Source organism: Pezoporus flaviventris, unplaced genomic scaffold (assembly GCF_033815535.1).
Source record: "Pezoporus flaviventris isolate CSIRO_AGI_PZ_B2104156 unplaced genomic scaffold, CSIRO_AGI_Pfla_v1 ptg000007l, whole genome shotgun sequence".
Classification (NCBI taxonomy): Eukaryota; Metazoa; Chordata; class Aves; order Psittaciformes; family Psittacidae; genus Pezoporus; species Pezoporus flaviventris.
Window position 1 is genome coordinate 91,872,368 of NW_026892555.1, and position 20,125 is coordinate 91,892,492.

At 45.6% G+C, this 20,125-nt stretch overlaps 1 long non-coding RNA gene across 1 annotated transcript in view; it reads left to right on the forward strand.

Moving 5' to 3' along the window:
* The first annotated feature begins 1,952 nt into the window (after positions 1-1,952).
* The window catches only part of LOC133267306 (uncharacterized), a 78,750-nt gene continuing 60,577 nt past the window's right edge, over positions 1,953-20,125 (forward strand). The window contains exon 1 of the long non-coding RNA XR_009742731.1: positions 1,953-3,237. This is a non-coding gene — a long non-coding RNA (uncharacterized LOC133267306). The remainder of the gene's footprint in view (positions 3,238-20,125) is intronic.

Sequence of the window (20,125 nt, forward strand, 5' to 3'; positions counted from 1 at the left end):
TGGTCCTTTCCATCTCCCGACTCTCTGCTTGCCAGCCCCTGTGTCAAGAGGGGAGGGACTGTGCCAGCAGCCCTGGGCTGTGTCTTATATTTGGCTGACTGCTTCATGAAACATCCCAATGGCTGGTGGAAATCCTGAAGCCCCCAGATGTGCCTAATCCCGCTGGGAAGTGAGATGCCCTGTGAGAGCAGTGGACTGAAACAAAGGGAGGTTGCCTGAATCACACACATGTGCACACACATGATTCTGTCATTCCCTTTTCTCTCTCAGATGAAGCTTTATTTCAAAGTTCGGGTCAGGCCCTAAATTTCATGATCTAATGCCTTGAGTCTCTTTTGTCTTCACAGGGCATGAGCTGCCACAGAAGGGCATTGATAAATTGCCCTGGGCAGTCATTAGTGTTACACATCCACATTATCCTCCTGCCAGTAGGCAGCAGGATCCCAGTGCCACATCCTTGCCTGCCCCAGGGGAGCCAGTGGCATGGTGCAGTGGCAACACATGTGCAGGGGCATGCTCTCCCTGTCTCATGCTGGCAGGACTGGTCCTCTGGCAGAATTGTGAATCTCCCCTGCTTCCTGGGACCCCAGGAGATAAGACACCTGTCTGGAACAGGAAGAAACTAGGAAAATGCTGGGCCCACTTCCTTCTTCCTCACTGGGAGCAGTGGTCCACCTAGCTCAGTGTCCAGTCTCTGCACGGACAGCATGGATGCAGCAGGAGGACTTGGCAAGCAGATAATGTCACTTGTGCATGGCTTTCATCCGGTCCCAGCAATTTGTGTCTCGGGAGTGCCTGAGTATCAAAGGATCAAAGTCATCATAGCAATTAGTCCTCCATGCATGTCTTTGCTATGAACTTCCCTGGTTGCCTTTTGAACCCATGAAGCCCCCCCCTGCTCCATGACAAGGAGCTCCCTGCTCTGCCATTAATGGATGATCTGCATTCCCTGTGTAGTCCAAAGTGCAATAGTGCCACATCCATCATCTGCAGAGAAGGACCCCAGCGTCCAAAATGTTGCTACAGAGGAGACAGCAGCCTCCCTCCCAAGGCTCTCCCTCCTTAGCTGTTGCCACATAAAACAGGTTGCTATCGTGCACCTAGAGGAGAACATGCAGGCAGACTTTGGGTACAGAAAAGCTCTGTAACACAATTAAAATAGGACTATTGTGAGTAACAGTGAAATAACAGAAAGCGGGCCAGTTTGTGGGATGCATTTCTATTAAGAAATGGGAAGGCATCTTAGCCAGGGGAGATCTAAGAGACATCAAATCATATAAGGAGTGACTTGGCTCCTGCCTGGCCTGCTGGACTGATGGTCCCCTGAATGTATCTGCAGCACCTCCTCGGGGCATCCAACAGTCAGAAGGAGCATATCTTGTTGCCCTGCATATATATGTGTGTGTGTGTGCATATGTGTTTGGGATGAAGGAGGAGCAATGTTTTGGTCTGATGAGTTGCAGAGGGAGCCACATGCCGTGAATGTGGGCTCATGGGAGGCAGTTTGTTAGTGCCAGCAGAACACCTCAGGTTTGTTGTCTGGGAGGTGAATGAGATGAGCAAAACACTTGGTGCAATGTGTCATGAAGTCTGTTTCCCAAAGAAAAGGAAATAAAGGGAAAAAAAGGAAAGAATAACGAGAATAATGGTTGCAAGAAGCTGCCCTGGGCTGCTGAGTGCCCCTTTGATGCTGGTGTATCTTTTGCTGCTTCCAAACCATGCTGTAGCCAGGCTGCGCATCCCGGTGAAAAAAGGGATCTGCTTCCCAGAGGTGCTTGCTCTGCCATTCCAGCCCTGTTTTGTTTCCCTTTGTGCTTGCTGTGAGCCCACTGCCACTTGCTGCTTGTGCTGGGTGACAGATAGCACTAACAGCAGCAGCTTCTGCAGCAGTGGGACATGCTGAGTGTGGCGTTCTGGCACAGAGGGTTCTGCAAGGCAGCAGGTGACAGAGGTACTGCATGTTGGAAGCCAGGGCCCTGTCTTACAATGAGGATGAGAGAAAACAAGCTGAGAAAAGGCATGCTACGGCCACAGGGGCTGTTTTGTGTAGGGACAGGGAGAGGACTTAAACACAGGAAGTTTAAGTCCCTTCCATCATGCTAATCCTGGGCCCTTCTTCAGATACCTGACCGTGCCACCTCATGTCCTTGGCCAAGCTGCCCAAACCCTCATGCCTCAGCCTCCTTGTCCATATCACTCTGTCCTCTGGCAGGCGTTGTGTGTGCAGGCACGGATTTAAGTGGCTCAGTGTCCTCCATTCATCCCTGTCTCTTGCTCTCCCGCTGCGGTGCTGACAACTCATATATTCCCGGCATTGCACTGTGGTTTCTCTCTGGCTTTGGGAGCCCATGTGCCAAATACTGCTGATCAGCCTGCTGACCAGCTGCATCTGGTGCATCCAAAGCCAGCCAGAAGCTGTGGAGCGTATGCTCCTCTGTGATGGCTGCCTGGTGCTGATCACAGAACATGGGTCAGGCTGGTGGTGCAGGGATCAGGCAGAGACCAGCTCTGTCACCCACATCCCACATCCAGTTCTATGCTCAGTGAGCAAGCTACCAGCCCCTGACACCAATGTGGGGATCAGCTCTGAAACTGAGGGGCTTATGCTGCTCTCTGTCCACCTGCAGCACAGCAAAGACTTTCTAAAATGGGAGCGTGTATCTAGACCCTCCTTAACAGTCTTCTGCTCTGTCCTGAACATGGTGTGGCCAACTGGGGAGTTGCTCTGGGAAGCATGAACTGGGTGTATCCATGTCATATTACAAATCCCAGGTTAAGCATAGACCTTCTTTGCCTTCTCTCTCTGCCTTTTGCCTCTGTGCTAATCTGAACTCCATAGCAAGCAGCAAAAGAAATTCCTGCACCTGGCCCAGAGTCCACAGTAATGGTACTGACATTTGGATGATCATACACTGGGGCAGAGCATGCTTGGGCAAAGGAGTGGCCTCCTAACTTGTTTTCCCAGCCTGAGCTGGTGGTAATTAAGCAACAGATGATGTGACTGGGATTTTGATCACCTATTAATGCTAATCAGGTAGGTCAGCCGAAACAGAGGGTGTGATATTTCAAAAGAGGCCCTTCAAGGGCCCCTTTCAGGAAAGGGGGTTTGGAGCTGGGGTTATACTGGGTGGTTTAGCATGAGGCTTGGGTATGTGTAGTGGAGGAACAGGTTTCTAACCTGTGGAAGATTGTTGTTAGTTTCAGAAATGTCTCAGGGTCTTAAAGGAATGGCAGCAGGTAAGTAGATGTTGGTATTTTGTTGCTTGTTTAGGCAGAAGTATTTCTGCTAGAAGTCAGAGGTGTTGCTTGCATCAATTTTCTGGTGTCTCTGAGGCCAGCTGTAACCCTGTGTGTGTAGAGTCTAAATTCTTGGGGGTAGCCTGTTAAAGCAACTGGGGGGTTGGCACTTGTCCTGGCAGCTAGACAATCCCTTTCCTGTGAAAAGATCTTCAGGCAGAGAGCCTGCCTCTTGTGTGTGTTTGAGAGGGTTCTAGGAAGGACACCATGCTGCAGCTTATCCTGGGAACTCAGAGGCATGTGGATATGTCTAAATGTAGCAGCAGCCCTACCAGGGCTCTGAAGGATGTAAATTACTTCAGTAGCAGTTATGCCATCCCTGCTCATGTGTATGCTATGCCTTGTGTACATAGACACTTGGCATGCATCTGAAGGATCGCTTTTTTTAATGTATTGACTCCCTGGAGAATCATGCCTGGAGTTTAGGAGAGGAAAATTTGAGGAAATGGCATGTTCCTCCTCATACCTCAGAGCCCTGTACTCCTTAACCTGACAACCCACACGTTCACCAGATTTAGGTACTGTGGAAGAAGGCAGAGCAGCTGTGGTGTATTAATTAGTAACTTCCAAAGCTGTTGAAGCCTCTGGAGCTGGGTTATTACCTGTAAAGCCTTGGAATAGTTGCATGCCCTGTGGGTGCAAGGACACCAGCATTATCTGTTGCAAAGGAAAAAGCCTGCACAGATGCCCAGGTTGCTGTTTCTGCTGCTCTTGGAGCTGGTAAGGAGGAGGGAGATGTCTGGAGGCGATGGCTCCCACTGCTGCCTCAGGGTCCTGCAGGGACTTGCAGCCTTCTGGTGTGGTTGCAGTGAGATGTGGCTGCCCTGGGGTGAGCTCAACTGGAGCTGCTGAAGCCCTTCATTGCTTTCAAGGGCTCCAGTTGCTTCTATGCTCTTCAAATTGTTGCTGATTTGGTTTTTTAGCTTCTAGCACTGAAAAAAGTGCTGTCAATCCAGCTTGGAGGGTCACTTTCCATAGCCAACCATGACCGTAATGCATTAAAAGTGCAGTAGGAGCACTGATTTAAAAAAAAAAAACCCAAACCTAAGTCTTTTATTCCAAATGTTCTTAGTTGTTAAACTTCTCATTGATCTCACAGAGCTGGGGTGACATCTGGAGATGGTTCCTTTTCCTCTTCTGCGTAACAAAGGAGTGTGCAAACTTCATCAAATGTAGGTGTACCAGCTACTCGTGTCAGTAATCCTGAGCAAGCCCTTTGAAGAAGGAGGATAAGTGATGTACATGATAAACTGGCCTGGAATTCGTAGTGTGTTTCTTTAAATATGTCAAATACAGGGATTTATCATAACTTTTATGTTAAGAGTACCAAGAGAAATGTCTGACAATCTACAAGGCCCTTATCAGTCAATGATATTTGGGAGCTTAAACCTCTTAAACTGTTGACGAGTTCTCATATTTTATCATACACTGCTATGGCAAAAAAGAACTTGGAGGGTTTGGAGCTCCTACATATGCTCTTTGATTTCATTTTTTGAAGCCACAATTACTTCTCTGGCCTGCACTTACCCGGTTTTCTGTGTGAAGTCCCAACCTAGCCCTGAAACGAGCTGGAACTCATTAAATCTGAGCAGGATGTTTGGTTCTGTAGATCTCATTTGAAAGTCAGTTGATGATTCTGATATATTATTACAAATTTACAGTTGTCCTTGGTTGATAATTATGTTCTAAGTCTGTCCTTCTAATTAATCTGAGTGCATACTTTAAACGGCTCTGCCATGGCTTTCTTTAAGTAAATTACTTTCAGGAATGACACATTTGTTACTAATCCCCCTCCTCCCCTTATAGCCAAATTCTGTAATTCTCTCCCAGACTGGTAATTCTTTCTTATGCAAGCAGACCTACTGACTTCACATTTATTCACCCCAGTTCAGACCACCACTTAAGCACATGGTTAATTGTAAACATGTGTTTAGGTCCCATTGACTTCCGTGAAGCTTAAGTGCTGTCTTGAATAGGCATTCTTTTCCAAATTGGAGCTGGAAAATTAAATTTGTCCCTCTGTATAAAAGATCAATTCAACTGTTATGCCTCCAAAAGAAAGCTGAAAGTTCTGTTGGATTAAGGCAGGATATACACTTAAAGTGTAATTACTGTTGCTGAATACCTTATCATGTAAACCATTATTCTGGAAGGAGCACACACATTCAGAGATGCTAAGGGATGTCTATTTTTGATACTATCTGTATATAGACACAAAATGCATCTCCGCGATTCCTGGAAGATGATGATTTTGACTTGCGTGATCAGTAAAAACCTTGAAGTGATGTATAGCCAGGACCACGCCAAGGAATTTACAGAAATTTAAAGTAATGACTAGCAGAAGCAATGCTTTTATTAAGCAAAAGGATTGCGTGTTTTATTTGGGGTGGGTCACTGTTACATGTTCTCTATTTCTGCTGCAAGCCACCTTAATAGAAACACTGGCCTGTCAATTTTCATTAAAAGAAGAACAGAAAGAGGACCATGTTCTGGCTGCCTGTGTGCATGGAATGGATCTGTTATGCCACAGATCCTGGTGAAGCAGCATGCTTTTACCTTTGTTTTGGCTCAGTTGAGGTCTGACACAGGAGGCAGAGGTGGGCAAACCTGAATGTGGGCAAGGTTGCTTCAAACCTGCCTTTGCATCCCTCCATCCGTGTGCATCTTATGCAAGACCAGTGGGCTGCAGGCAACATCGGAGACTAACGAGGTGGAGGGCAGGTGCAAGACCAGCATTTGTCCTATCAGCTTTTCAATCATGCTGACGTTAGGCCCAAACAGTGCAATACTCTCGTGCTTCTGGTTTAATTTAGCTTCATGCCAGCAGCTTGAGCAAATGGTGCTCACATGGAACAAACAATAGTGACCGTACCCATGCACGTCTGCTACTCTGACTATTTGGGACCCCTAGGAGGTCAGTGTGGACTGGAAGGCTCTTAGTGGCTTTGCAGTAGCCAATATGTGCTAATTGGGAACGACTGCTCTTGCTGATATGCTGCTGTGTTTACAGTGCTGCAGGTACCAGCTTTATATCAATGTATAAAATGAGGATGAGAAACTTTAAGTAGGAAAACAGGCTCACTGGAAGCGATAAGCCTAAGGAATCGTACTTCTGGCACAGAGCAAGCAGGAAGGAAATCTTACCAAGTCTCTACAGTTCTTCAGAACCAGTAGAAGGGTTAACCTTTAAAAACATTTTCACCAATTGCTTGGCTTTCCCATGACATCAGTCTTCTCAGTTTCCATGTTCCTTTGAAGAGCAGCATTGCTAATAACTAACCTCATGTCTTTCATATAATCCTGAATTTTCCTTTGAGCCTTCAAGAAAAATTGCAATTTCCCCTGTGCTAAGCTTCACTTTGAATTTGGAGCCTGAAATTCTATATGTAAGACATTGCAAAGGAGTCCTGGGAGAGCAAAAAGATTTTCACTTCTCATGTTTTCAAAACACTTGGCATTAGTTGTATGACAGCATTATAATTCTTTACCAGTATTGCAGATCTAAGCATGCATGTGGTGCATATTGTGTGCACATTGTATGGGGTATACTTAACTATTCAGGTGTATTTTTAATGCACAAGCCAAATGCATGTATGTAGGCTGTATGACAGATTCACATAGTTTGAAGGTGATGGAGAATATGATGTTTATACATGCATTGACCCTTTTCCAGCAGCAGCCTTTCTGTCATATTGTCACATTGTTAATGTATCCAGAGGTTTAAGAACACTTCCATGAGCAGCTGCAAAATCTTGCCCCTCTACTCTGCTCTCGTGAGACCTCACCTGGAGTACTGTGCGCAGTTCTGGTGTCCTCAACATAAAAAGGACATGGAGCTGTTGAAACAAGTCCAGAGAAGGGCCACGAGGATGATCAGGGGACTGGAGCACCTCCCGTATGAAGACAGGCTGAGGAAGTTGGGGCTGTTCAGCCTGGAGAAGAGAAGGCTACGTGGAGACCTCATAGCAGCCTTCCAGTATCTGAAGGGGGCCTATAAGGATGCTGGGGAGGGACTCTTCATTAGAGACTGTAGTGACAGGACAAGGGGTAACAGGTTCAAACTTAAACGGGGGAAGTTTAGATTGGGTATAAGGACAAAGTTCTTTACTGTGAGGGTGGTGGGGCACTGGAATGGGTTGCCCAGGGCGGTTGTGAATGCTTCATCCCTGGCGGTGTTCAAGGCCAGGTTGGACAGAGCCTTGGGGGAGATGGTTTAGTGTGAGGTGTCCCCGCCCATGGCAGGGGGCTTGGAACTTGATGATCTTGAGGTCCTTTCCAACCCTAACTACTCTATGATTCTATCTTGCTTCACCTTGTGGAACACCCCTTGGTAATAGAAGGGGAGGGTATGTCTTTGGAAGGACAACACACTCCTTATTTATGAGTAGGCTTGAATCCAGTGGTATTTCCACCTCAGCACAGCTCCCTTTTTATGGTGCCCAGTAGTAAATGCCAAGATGCAGATGATGCCTAGACTAGGGCATCCCGGTGTGCTCCCAATGTACCTGAAGAAGGGTCTAATCATGTAAACACCAGGTGTGGCCCTTCAAATAGGGACCTAAGGCCTGGCTTGTTGCAGCAGTGGCCTTGCTGGGATGCAAGGAGAGGTTAGCTGTTTCTGTAGGTTGGCCATGCTCTTCCTTTGCCAGTCCATTGGGATGCTCTGTTATGCACCCTGACATGGGAAAGGTGCCAAATAAATGTGGTCTTGGATTTCTGTTCCTGTTTTGTTTGTTTTTTCTTTTTTTCCTAAATCCTAACAGTTTGTCTTTGTGTGAGTTTTTCTTTTGTGCCCTTTGATGATTCTGTTTAACTTGGAGCAAAAGAAAGAGTTGAATGAACTTCTGATGTTCCCCATTTCATGGCCTGCTGATAACTACATGATAACACTCTCCATTGGATTCTTCATTAAAAAAGAAAACCAGGAGGGGAAAAAATGAGCCTTTGTCAGCCTCGATAGCACTATTCACTGTTTTACCCACAAGTTACAGTGAGAACATCAGCTTCCTGCCCTTTCACTGAAGCTCATTGATCTTTCTCCACAGTAAACAGAGTGGCTGTAGCTTTTGTTTGACTTGTGCTCCCCATTTGTGCGGTGCATTTCAGGGATGAAAAGTGCTGTTGTGGCAGTGCTGCAGAGGGAGAAACTGGACAATGACAGTGGGACAATGAGTGGGAAATGTATGGGGGCTGTCAGAGGGACATACTAGGCAGTTGGGCCACCACCATAAACGTGATGGCCTTTGGGGCAGGGGCTTAAAAAGACTGTGGCCAAACATCCTGGAGCTGAGTACGACTAGGATTTCAGGCTGGGCATTGCTCGTCTTTTCCTTTAAATCAGCCCTGTGCAGGGCAGAGGATGGATGGCAGGATGTGCTTGACCTAATGAGAAACAAAATCTCTCAATGGTGGCCAGGAGGTAGGAGAGATGTGACAACACATCTGAGCTCTCACGCTGGCTTTGTTGTTCATTCAGTTATCAGTTAACCGCAACAAAAATGTAGATCTCCAAACTGGGAGGTGTGCTGGAGGTGCAGGGCTAGCTATGTCTCTTCAGGAGCCCCTTAACTATTGAGGTCCCTCTTCTGCAAGAAGCTGAGTGGTAGATAAGGTACCAACCAGAGGGCAGGACTGAGGCTGAACTGGCAGAGCTTGTGCCAGGGTTCCATGCAACTGGGGTGGTGGGGTGAGAGCCCTGCAATGAAATAAGTCTTTCCCTGCAACTTCCCTTCTCTCCCTTGATTTTTTCCAAGTCACTGAAGTGAGCGATGCTTTGCAAAACAGAGCAGAGATCTGGGGTAAGGTGGTCCAAAAAGTGTGACTGCTGGCAGAAAGCAAATGTATGCTTTGATTTGGAGTAGCAAAAACCAGAGTTTTCTTGCCCTCTCCTGCCTTTCCAAGCTTCATTTAAACAAGAAACTTTTCTTTGTTGACTTTCATTACATGCAGGTATTTTTCTTGGCTATACCGTCCTAGAATTTGGTAAGTTTAAGTGAAAGAGAAATAATATAGCAAGTCTTAGGGAAATACTTCCTGTGAAACCCCAAAACCACTGAAATGGAGGTTTGTTGATTTTTTTTTTAATTATATTTTTTTCTTTTGTTTTTTTGTTTCAGTAACAGAACTTGATTTCAGTGGGATTCTGCCTTTCTTAATTGCTACTTATCTATCTTGCAGTGATGTCTAGGAGGCTTGGTGATCAATCACAATTTTGCCAGGCACTTGGCAGCTACAGAACAAATCATGAGTTTTCCCCCCAAAAGCCTACAGTTATGGCTCTTCACGTTAGGATTTCCCTGTTTGGTGTTTGTCTGCTACTAGCCAAGCAGGAATGCTCTGTAGCAGCTGAGATCCGAGTGTGGCTCATGCTACTTTTTCTCCGAAAGTGTGTGGAAAGAACTGAAGCAGGTAGATGCGAAGATGCGTCTTTACCGGTGTCGATATCTCTGCAGATACTGCTGAGCTGCACTGGCGGATTTGTGAGTTTGCACAACTTTTTTTCTTGTTCTTCCCCTTCAATAACTGTTGATGGACTTGCTTCTCAGCCGTAATCCTTGCATGTGATTAACCAATATATTATCCCCAAAACTTGTAGCAGGAAACTTTTGCAGCATGATTTGTTTAGGCTGTCTCGGAGTCCCAGATCTTGTTTTTACTCAGAGCATGCAAAATGTGGGAAATCTCACAAGAGTTTAGAATAAAGCTGTGTTGTTCCTCAGCTCCAATGTCAAACAAGGTTAAAATGTTGGGGTGACTAAAATCTTGTTTAAAAATAATTAAGCAAAATCTGAGATGTAGAAATTGTCAGAGGTTTGACACAGCTCTGTCATATGCTAATCCTTTCTTCACTGCTCTTGTTTTAAGTAAAGCTACAGAGAAATGTAGCTTTGTTATGGGCAGTGTACAGTTGACTAAGATGATTTTTTATGAGGGGCTTGCGTGATGAGACTTGAGCTCTCTTAAAGTGTTGTTACAGGAGAAAAGTGATTTTAAAATCGGGCACACCCGTCTGTGCAATCTGGTAAATAATAGTCCAAACATTTAAAATTTGGAAACATTAATTTCACAGTATTTTAAAAATCTGCATAATGCACACCTGTTACAACCGAGCTGTAGAATTTTGTATAGAACATTTAAGTCTCTCTGCATCTACTACTATTAAGGTAATTTGGTTGCACAATGCGATATGCATCTCCTGTCCTTGTGAAGGGTGTGAGTTTAAAGCACACTTTCAAAATGATAGTGCGTGTTTCAAGTTCATCTGCCAATGTTGCATAGCTGAAGTTTCAGGACTGTGAGTGCTTTGCCTTGACCTGTGTGAGCTGCCCCATTGATTTCACATGGGAAATCAATGTTGAAAAATTATACTTAGGCAAAAGTCTCTGAGTGAGGGCCTAAGGAAAGAGGAGACCTAGGGAAATGCTGATAATTTATTTCAGCAGCTTTTTGGTGTAAGTCCAGGTGTAAGTTATGCTGACAGGATATCAATATAAATATGGTATACTTCCAACTACGGAGTCTTAGTAACTACTATGACAGACTCTGCCCTGGGAGGTAGCGTGAGTTGATGCCAATACCTGTATGGGACAGTAGTGTTCAGCTGTCACCTGTTTGCTTTGCACTCCTAGGATCCTTCCCTTGCTTGGCTGATCAGTTTCAGGTGCACTGATAATGTCAAGAATAGGGACAAAGCTGTTGGGCAACTACAGATGTCTTCTTTGCTGCACCTGTGGTGCTGAGGGTGATGCTGGTGGTACCCACCTCTGCCCCCTGGGCCAGGCAGGGCGGTGGGTGGCACCTACTGATAAAGGCAGTGAGTAAAGGCCTGCCTGCAGCAGGGGAGGCAGGAGTGCTTAGGCAGCTGGATACAATTAGAAGTGTAATAATTCTGGCCAGGGTAAAAGGTAAACACCCTTCCTCCTCATCAGCACATGGTGCTGGAGGCTTGCACTGTGGAAAGTCAGGCTCTCTGCTCTGCTGCTCATGTGAAAGGCAGAAGCCCCTGCAGCACAAAAGCCTCCTCTTGGATGGCGAAACATAGTTCACCAAGCCAAAATCAGGAAGGGGAAGAGAAGGTGAGAAAGGGAAGGGACCACCTACATCCACCACAGATCTTCTGGTAGCCCTCACTGCTTGAGCTCCAAGCTTTGCATGGCCTAATGCCCTGGCATATGATGGAGAGGTGAGGGTTTGGGGGAGACAGGGTGCCTGCTGGGGAGCTCTCTCTTGAGCTTCACTCTGTCACTGAAACAAGGGTTTCTTCCTCTTGCCTTTACCCTGTCTCCTTGATTTTATTTGGAGACCCCATGCAGGAACCTTGTGGTGGGTACCATGGGCTGGCTTTGGTGTGAGCAGATCACCGCATTTTGCATTGGCACCATGTTCCACTTTCATCACTTGTGTGCAGCCCAGAGTCCCTTTTCCACTTGTTCTTCATCTTTCTGTTTCTAATTTTCTAATTAATTTTTCTAATTGCGTGATTAAAAATGGGCATGCTTTGCCATAAAACAATGCTGCTCGCTGTCACGGGCTTGTATTAGAATTAGAGAAGGAGGAATTTAATTCTCCCCCCCCCCCCCCAGTGTAAAGAAAATGGGGCTTATGGATGGAGTAGGGATTAAGTAAAGGAGAAGGATGACAGTTGGTATAAATCCAGCCATGAGTTTCCTAGATGCTTACATTCTCCCACAGAATTTGGGGGATTAGCACAAATTGTGGCCTAATGATGCAATGAAGCTTTTCATGTTACTGTTCTCCTTGTGGGCAGTTTGTGCTGTAGCCCTTAGGTATGCTCCGGGCTAAAACACTGTCAGGTGGAGAAGGCTGGGATGATGGAGACAAGTAGGAGCTTTCCTTGCTTCCCTGCTATCCTGTACACATAATGTGTGCTCACAAGCAATTTGATTGCTTTGGAATTTGCTAATGCATGTTCACATGCCTTTGTGTTTTGAGAGGCTACATCTGAAGGGCCTCAGTTTTTAGTTGACATGTGTCTTCCAGTGCCTTGCTCTTAAAAATATCTATTGCATATCTGAGCTGGAAAGACAACATTGGCTGAAGGGCTGGTTTGCAGGGAACTGGGGTGTACTTTAGGGGGTCTGATGGAGGGGAAGGTGTCAGAGGGTGATACAGCCGGGAGAGGATGATGCAGTGGCAGAAAAAACTGCAGCTTTCCGTCTATGGCAGGCCAAGCCTGTCCTGTAAGGAAAAATTTACACAGTCAGAAAGTGGGACCCCAGGAAAAATTCCTGCAAATACCACAGGTGGAGGATGATAGGTCCTTGTTTGAAACCACTTCTGTAGTAGTGAACAGATCTTCCGCTTAGCTAACCTGGCTGTGGGCTTATGCCAATGCAAGTGCATAAAGCTTGACCCAGTATGTAAATGTGTATAAATCCACCGATGAAAGCAGGATTTTTAGGTTTCCTTTTTCTCCCAGTCCCCCCAGGAACCTAGTACCTTTGCAGTAGCCTGTACCTCTGTAATGAAACTAATCAGTATGCAAGGGCTTGCACTGCTGCATAGAAGCACATACGACTTACCGAACTAAGCTAAATTGCTTTGATTAGACTTTAAAACCAATTCCATATTTTTCCGTGAGGAGTTTACTTCAGAGCCAGTAGAGCAATTCTGAACCTGTTTAGGGACACTCACTAGTCAAGACCTCTGTTTAAAATGCTGCCTTGGGAAAGATATGGTGGTTGAAGCTGGTTACACATTGCTAAAAAGTAATTTTTTAAAAGATTGTTTTTAAACTGAAACGTTTCATGCAAACACAGGCTTGTGTTACTTAAACTGTACACCTCCTCTTCCAGCTCTGCCTTCCTTACCTCTTTTTGTGCAGGGAAGGCATATTGCAAGGAAGAGGCTTGGAAAAGCAAGGAAGCTGAAAACATTGTAGGCTTCCAACAGCAGCTTGAGGAACTGCAGAAGTTTTCATGATGCTTGAGACTTAAAATATTTGCTTTTCACTAACCTAACTTTACTGCCTTGTTGGACTCTGCTGTTGGTATTGCAGAAGCAGAGAGAAACATTTATGCTGAAAGTTTTAGGGAAAGTGTCCTATTGTGGAGCTGGATACCATGGATGTAAAAATGCAAGTGGGTAGCTTGTCTGAGTGCTGTGGATTGTAAAGGAATGGCAACAGACCTCAGTACTGGTATTGGAGAGAAGGCTTCAAAGTGATGCAGGGAGAGATGTTTCTTAGGCAAAGATAATTAATTCTCCTCTTCAAGATTTTGCAAAGTGAACTGATGCTTCCTGAATAAGCACAGATCTAAGTTCAGGTCACTTTGGGCTGTTAGGTTTTTAAAGCATATGAAGTGTAACCTTAAGGCGTTAAAAGAAAGAAGGCTTGTATGTAATATATGTCTTAGTTTGACATCTTTACCATTGAACTGGTCCTGTGATGCTTGCGGTGGAATGAAACACAGACACTGATAAGGCTGTAATTATATTTAGCTGCAGCGCAGTGGGAAGGAGCAGCTTGGACGTGGCGACAGAATCGAAGCCAGCTGTAGCAGTGAAAGTCTCGCAGGGTTAACCACAAAGTCTGCCTGCAGCTGCTGCAGCTCAATACCCAGCATTCACATGCGGCCTCACCAAACTGCCTTGTGACATTTTTGATTCATGTCAGGGACAGAGTACCATTGTTGGGGGGAAAAATAACTGTTTTATAAAATGTCCTGCATGCTTTCAGTCATTTCAGTCTTTATTCTCTTCCCTGTGCCACTCTCTAGGTTGGAAAAAAGTTCTTCTTGCTTTGCTTTTCCACTTGCCGCTTTGAAAAATAAGGCGTTTCTAGCTTGATTTATTAAAGAGCATGAGATTCTCAGGAAGAGGCTAATAGTGGACCTTATTGTGCCTCTGTCATGTTGCTGTGACCCTTAGGGTTTGAGGGAGCTATTCCTCTTGAGGGTATGAGTATCAGGAGAAGTGGCACCATGCTTTTTCCAGCAGGAAGGATCCTGGGGCTCAGAGGGAAGGCCCTCCCCTTTTGTAGCAGGCAACTGGGAAGGATTTCTTGAGTGATTTCTCTTTGCTGTAAGAACAGGGCTGCCTGCTGCAGGTCTGCTGTCAGACCATCAGCTTGATTGCTGTGATCACCCTGGTGCAGTGGGCTCTGGGGATGGAGGCTCTGCTCGTTTACTCTTTTCAGTGCCGTGATAAAAAGCCTCTTTGTTTTTCAGATTTATGGAAAAGTTTTAAATTGTTTGTCGCTCATTGCTCCGGCTAACCCCATACTGTGCTGCTAGTTGGAGCTCCAGGGCCGAACACCTAGTGACTGGCTGGGACAATGGGACAGTATGAAAAGGGCCTTTCCCATTCTCATTCCTCCGAAGGAAGTGCTGCTGAAGGGCCTCAATGCATTTTCTCAGCTTTAATGCCTCATTTGCTTCAAGCACGTACAAGGATTTGCAGTTTGAGAAAACAAATTAAATTAATGCTCTTTCTTTTTTCTGATTCAGCTTATTTCTAAAGGAGCCATTCCCCCACATCCATGTTATAGCAGATGCTCAGATGGGGACAGTTTGAATGTCCTAGTGAAAGGATTCATTTAAAAAAAATCTTGGTGCCAAAGTGACCCCGAGTACAGTGCACCTTACGTTCAGGGAAACCATAATGGGGGGAATCACTTGACCCCTTGCATCTGCCCATTCAGGACTTCAGGCAGAAAGATACCGAAGTTTGCTGTAAAATATGATGGAGTTTTGCTGCCTCTCCACAAAGCAGAGCCTGCCTGGACTGTGATACTGGGTCCAGGTTCTCCAGACACAGCAATGCAGCTCTGCTTCAGGCCTGATACGAGTATTGAATTCAGACTCTCCATCAGCACAGATATTTCTGGCACTCTGTTATAATACAGACTGTGGCACAAAGCACTCGGGGTGCAGGTAATGGCCAGCTCAGCATCTGTAGCTATTTCATTTTTGTTGTGGACATCCCAGATGGTGGGGAAGTTGCTGGGTACTCTGCAACATGCAAGATGGATGCAGCACCCTGGGTGGGGTGAGAGGCTCCAAGCTTGGTGGTCTTGTGCTTCTCCATCCTTGAGCCCTCCTGGGACAAACAACCTCAAAGGAGTTCACTGCTCTGGTCTCTCAGTCTGCTTGCAGCATTTTGGAGCCTGAAGTGATGATGGGTGCCAATGTGCTGTGCTCATGCTTCTGCAGCATGCAGCAATATCCAGGCCAGCTCCTGAGAGAGCTGCTTCAGGCTTGGCAGACCTTATTAACTCGGGCTCTGCGCTGTTTGAAACAGGCTGAACTGCTCCAGGACTAGGAGGAGCAGGATAGCAGTGTACGTGCAGTATTGCACCCATACAGAGCTGGCCTCGGAGTCTCTGCATCATGCCAGGCTTCATCCACAACCTGGATAATGCTCCTGCAGGTAATTGGGAGCTGCCTGTGCCTGACCGGAGGGCAGTGTCAGGTTAATTAAACGTCTGCAGGCTATTCGTAACCCCCTTACTTTTCCTTTGCAGTCCCAAAATGTGAAACTGTTTTGGGGAAAAAAATTAAAAAAAGGGGGGGGAGGAGAAAAAAATTGTATTTGGGGATTAGAGAATGAAGGCCTCTTGCCCAGATTGGCATGGAACACAATTTTTACTTAATTGAAGGCTGGTGCAGACTGATTTAATCTCTTCATGATTTCCCTTTCTCAGGTACTTCAAATCTGTGGCTCAGCATGTTTTTTCTGATTTTCCTGTTCTTTGGTTTAGTTTCCATCTTCTGCACTCATGTGTTTTCTTCCCTGATTCTTAATGTGCTCAGCCTGTTAAGATGAATATAAGATCTTTATAGTAGCATCTGAGATCATAATCTGTCTATATCAAAGGCCAGAATTATTCCCTGTTGTTTGTAAAGGAATTATTTAATAAGTAATCCTTGTAAGTGTCAACATTACACATGAGATGACATAACACTTGGGGAAAATAAGGACTAAGCCAATATTCCCACACCAGCTTCAAAGCTAAATGTGCTTTCACATACAGATGCTTCCCATTTCTCATCTGTGGCTTCTATTTCCTCCTAATTGGAGTTGACACTGGAAGTACCAGTTCTCCTTTTCCTCCTCCTGGATGTTTTGATTGGAATGTTAATACCGTCGTCCTTCATTACTGGGCTCTCTGGAGCGGCATGCCACGTGGTTTAAGGTATAGGATCATTTTTCCTGTTGAAGCTTAGTCTGCCCCAATGTCAGAGGAGTGTTGATTCACAGCTGGCTACTAGCTGCACAGCAGTCTGAGTCCTCATGTGCCAGCACAATTGAAATCTGGACCCAAATTTTACCTTTCTGGCCCATCCTGCCCAAAAGCAATGAATGAGCACAGAGAATCAGTCTCTTCTGCAAGTAAAATGGAGAAATCTTGGATGCTAAACACATGCAAAATATTTTTCCCTCAGAGTGTTTCTACATGTTAAAAACATCAATCTCTGCAAAAATTTGAAAGTGTTGGCCCCTGAGTGGCGAATAGCTTCTCCAAGGCTAGGGAAGGCTTCTGTTTCTTGCAAAACCCCTCCCCATCTCTGCCCAGGCACTGTGCATCCCTCCCAGACAAATTCCATCCCCTCTCCCCCCTAAGAAATATTAATAAATTTCTGTTGTGTGAATTCAAAACGTCAGATGTCATGGAGAGTTTATCCTTTCTATTAACAAGTCAAGTCTGATCAAAACATCCCTAATCCTTTCCTTCCCAAAGCCATCTCTGAGGCAGGGCAGTTCAGGAAAGGGGAATAAACAGGAAAATGTGTTGGTGCTCCTGTCCTCAGCTGGGGGTCTCTTGGTCCCAGGGTGCCTGCAGTCTCCTTGGGAGTTGTGTAGCTGCCAGGAAGTTGTACTGAATTCTTGAGAGCTTCAACTATACATGTATCTCTTCTCTGAAATCACTGAGAAGGGATTTTATACCACTAGTTTCCAAGCACATGCTTATCCCAAGGGAAGAGATTTGAGATTTCCCTGCAAAGATGTTATCTTGCTGTCCTTTAGGGCTGGGTGTGAAGCCACCCATCGTGCTGTGGAGGCTGAGGTCCCAAGCAGGCATCCCTGCACTCAGGGCTCTGCTGATCTCGAGTGCCCAGTGTCCACCTCAGACCTGACTCCTGGTCAATGGGCAACCTGTGTGGGTGAAGGCAGCCTTTCACCTGCTTGCGCAAGTAATGTTCAAATGTAATTCATCAGAGCTGGTCATCGCATCCAGCTCGGAAAATGAATGTCCTCTCTTGAGTGGCTGTTGATGTACTTGCAAGTCTTTTGGGGCGAGGGCTTCTTTTTCTTTTCCTTGTGCAGTGTTTGCACAGGTTATGTGGCACTGCAAATAACACAAAGTAACAATGCTTGAATCCAGGGTGGCTTTCAGCATCTTTTCCTTACAAGAGTATGTAATGTCACAATGACATATGGATCTCTGCTTCCCCTGTGCTGACTTGCCAAATATGAAACCCTACCTTGTTTCTTGTACTTGTTTTCAAGATCCCTTTGGCTCTGCTGTCAGCATCTGTCCCTAGGCATATCCAGGTGCCATAAAGCCTACACTGTAACAAGGCTGTTTTGTATTGTCACTGCACAAGTAGTAACTCTATGAAATTTTAGCAGCTGCACAAAAGTGAAGGTTTATTGTTAGTGTGTTTTGCAGACAAACTGGTGGAAAACGGTGATCCAGTGTGGATCACCAGAGAGGATCTGAGGATCTACTGCATGGTGTCTTCCCCATTGTCCACATAAGAGGAGTGGAGGGGACTCTCATGACCAGGAGGAGTGGGAAACAGGCTTTTCTTTACCCTAAATGAGGCAAAGCAAGTGTCATCAACACTGGTTCACCTGGAAAGCCTGGCTTTGCCCTGGGGTCTCTGTGCCCATGCAGTTGCCCTGTATGAAGCTTTCCTGTCTCCTGGCAGGGGCTAGGCAGGTATAAAAGGACAAGGGGTCTCACAGTGCTGGGACTTGGGCATAAGAGGAGAGCAACAGTTATCTTGAGACAAAGCTGATCTTCGGCCTATTTTTTCCACTTTAATGACTGGGTTCATAGGCTCTCTGCCTCTTTTCAGACATAGCTAGCCTGTGATCCTCTGATGCAAATCGTATGAGGCAGAATGGTTTCTTTACTTGTTCATTTTAGCTAAAGTGAATGACATGGTGCTAATGTTCAGCTTTGTTATTTAGGTTTCAGACTTGTAAAATGGCTGGTTTTAGAAAGCAGTGAGGAATCCTGTACACATCGTGGTGCCTTCTCTCAATTTCTTCTTAAAGTTGAGTGATTTTTACTTCAGTGGACATGAGGGAGAAACAGCCAGTACAGGCACAGAAGGCTTTATGCAAGCTTTCTGCCCAAGCTTAATCTGAAACTGTGTGAGGTCTCCTGTGGTCCAGGCGTATGCTTTCCTTTAACAGACACTGTAGTGCTAATTGTGCTATGGCTTTGCGCAAAGGACAAGTGGTCCCCAGAGACCATAATTACACTATCAAAATAATTTCAATCACTGATCTAAATGGCATTTGATCTAAATATATTTTTAGAGGCAGAATACAGTGGCATTAGCCCAGAGATCTTGGGACAGACACTGTTTTCCAATGCGTTTGTATGCTACCTGGTGCGTCTGTAGCACTGCTGCAATATAAATATGCCAACTACTGCCTCTAAATTTCCCGTCTGTTTCTGTTATCACAGTACTCTTTCCGGAAATCCATACAAAATATAATGGAACTATAGCAAACCTTTTGTCTTGTCTTCAATTCCTGAATTCTCAACAGTAATTTCCTAGAAAAGTGATACCCTCCTTCTCTATTTGTTAACTCCTACCATGTATCACAAGGCATTACTGCAAATTCCCATCAGCCGTGACAAACTTATCTTGTAGACTTATGTAGTGATTTTGATGGCTGTACAGACCTGTTTGTTTTATTCTCAACTAAATTAATAACACTGTGACGGCATCCTCTCAAGCACTGAACTTCCAAAACTCTCCCAATATACTAATCGGCATGTCAGTGGAATATTCTTTCTGGATAGAGACAAGCCTGGTGGAACGGATTAGACTTTCACATGGCATTGCATAATTCAGAGAGCAGGCATGGTGCATATGATTTGCATTAATAGCCTCTACTGCAGCAGCTTCTCACAGGTCTCTCTCATTAGATCGTATGCGGAAGCTTCCAGACTGTCAATCAATTACAGTAATTTCCTTTTCCATATTTATTCCATCACTATCCTTGACAGTTACCATTAAGTGACATTAATACAATACCATCTTGCATTTTCCAGTGCTTCTCTCATAAGGTGCTTTATCTGTATGAGGCTGAGAGGCTCCACTATACAGGAAAAAGGTGTCCGCTCTCCCTGCTCAGTGTGGTGAAGAGGGGGACAGAGCACCTTGTGTCAAGGTGTCTAGCAAGCCCTCCATGCTGCTCAGGAATGGGGTCTGCTGGATCAAGATGGAGGTGACTCCTGCCCAGTGGTGAGCATGGGGTGCTGTGAAAGGTCAGCAGACTCGGTAGGAGAGAAGATGCTTTTAACTGCAACAGCTTGGTGCAGCTTGTGTGGCATGTTCAGGTGCGCACCGGCCTGGGCATTTTAGTATGTTTGTGTTAGCAGATGTCTCACCTTGTTTGATACACATGCACCTTCCTGGTGGAGCCAAGCTTTCAGATGTAGCAGCTAACACTTAGGCACTCTTGTTAGAGCTATCAGAGCTCTTTTCTTCCTTTTGCTCTGTCCTTCCTGGCTCACTGACTGTGCTTTAAGCCTCCTGCCCTGCCCTGGGTAAACAAGGCTCAGAATTACTTAATCCCAGTAGCAGTAGTATCCCCTGCTGAATAGGCTCAGGCCCCA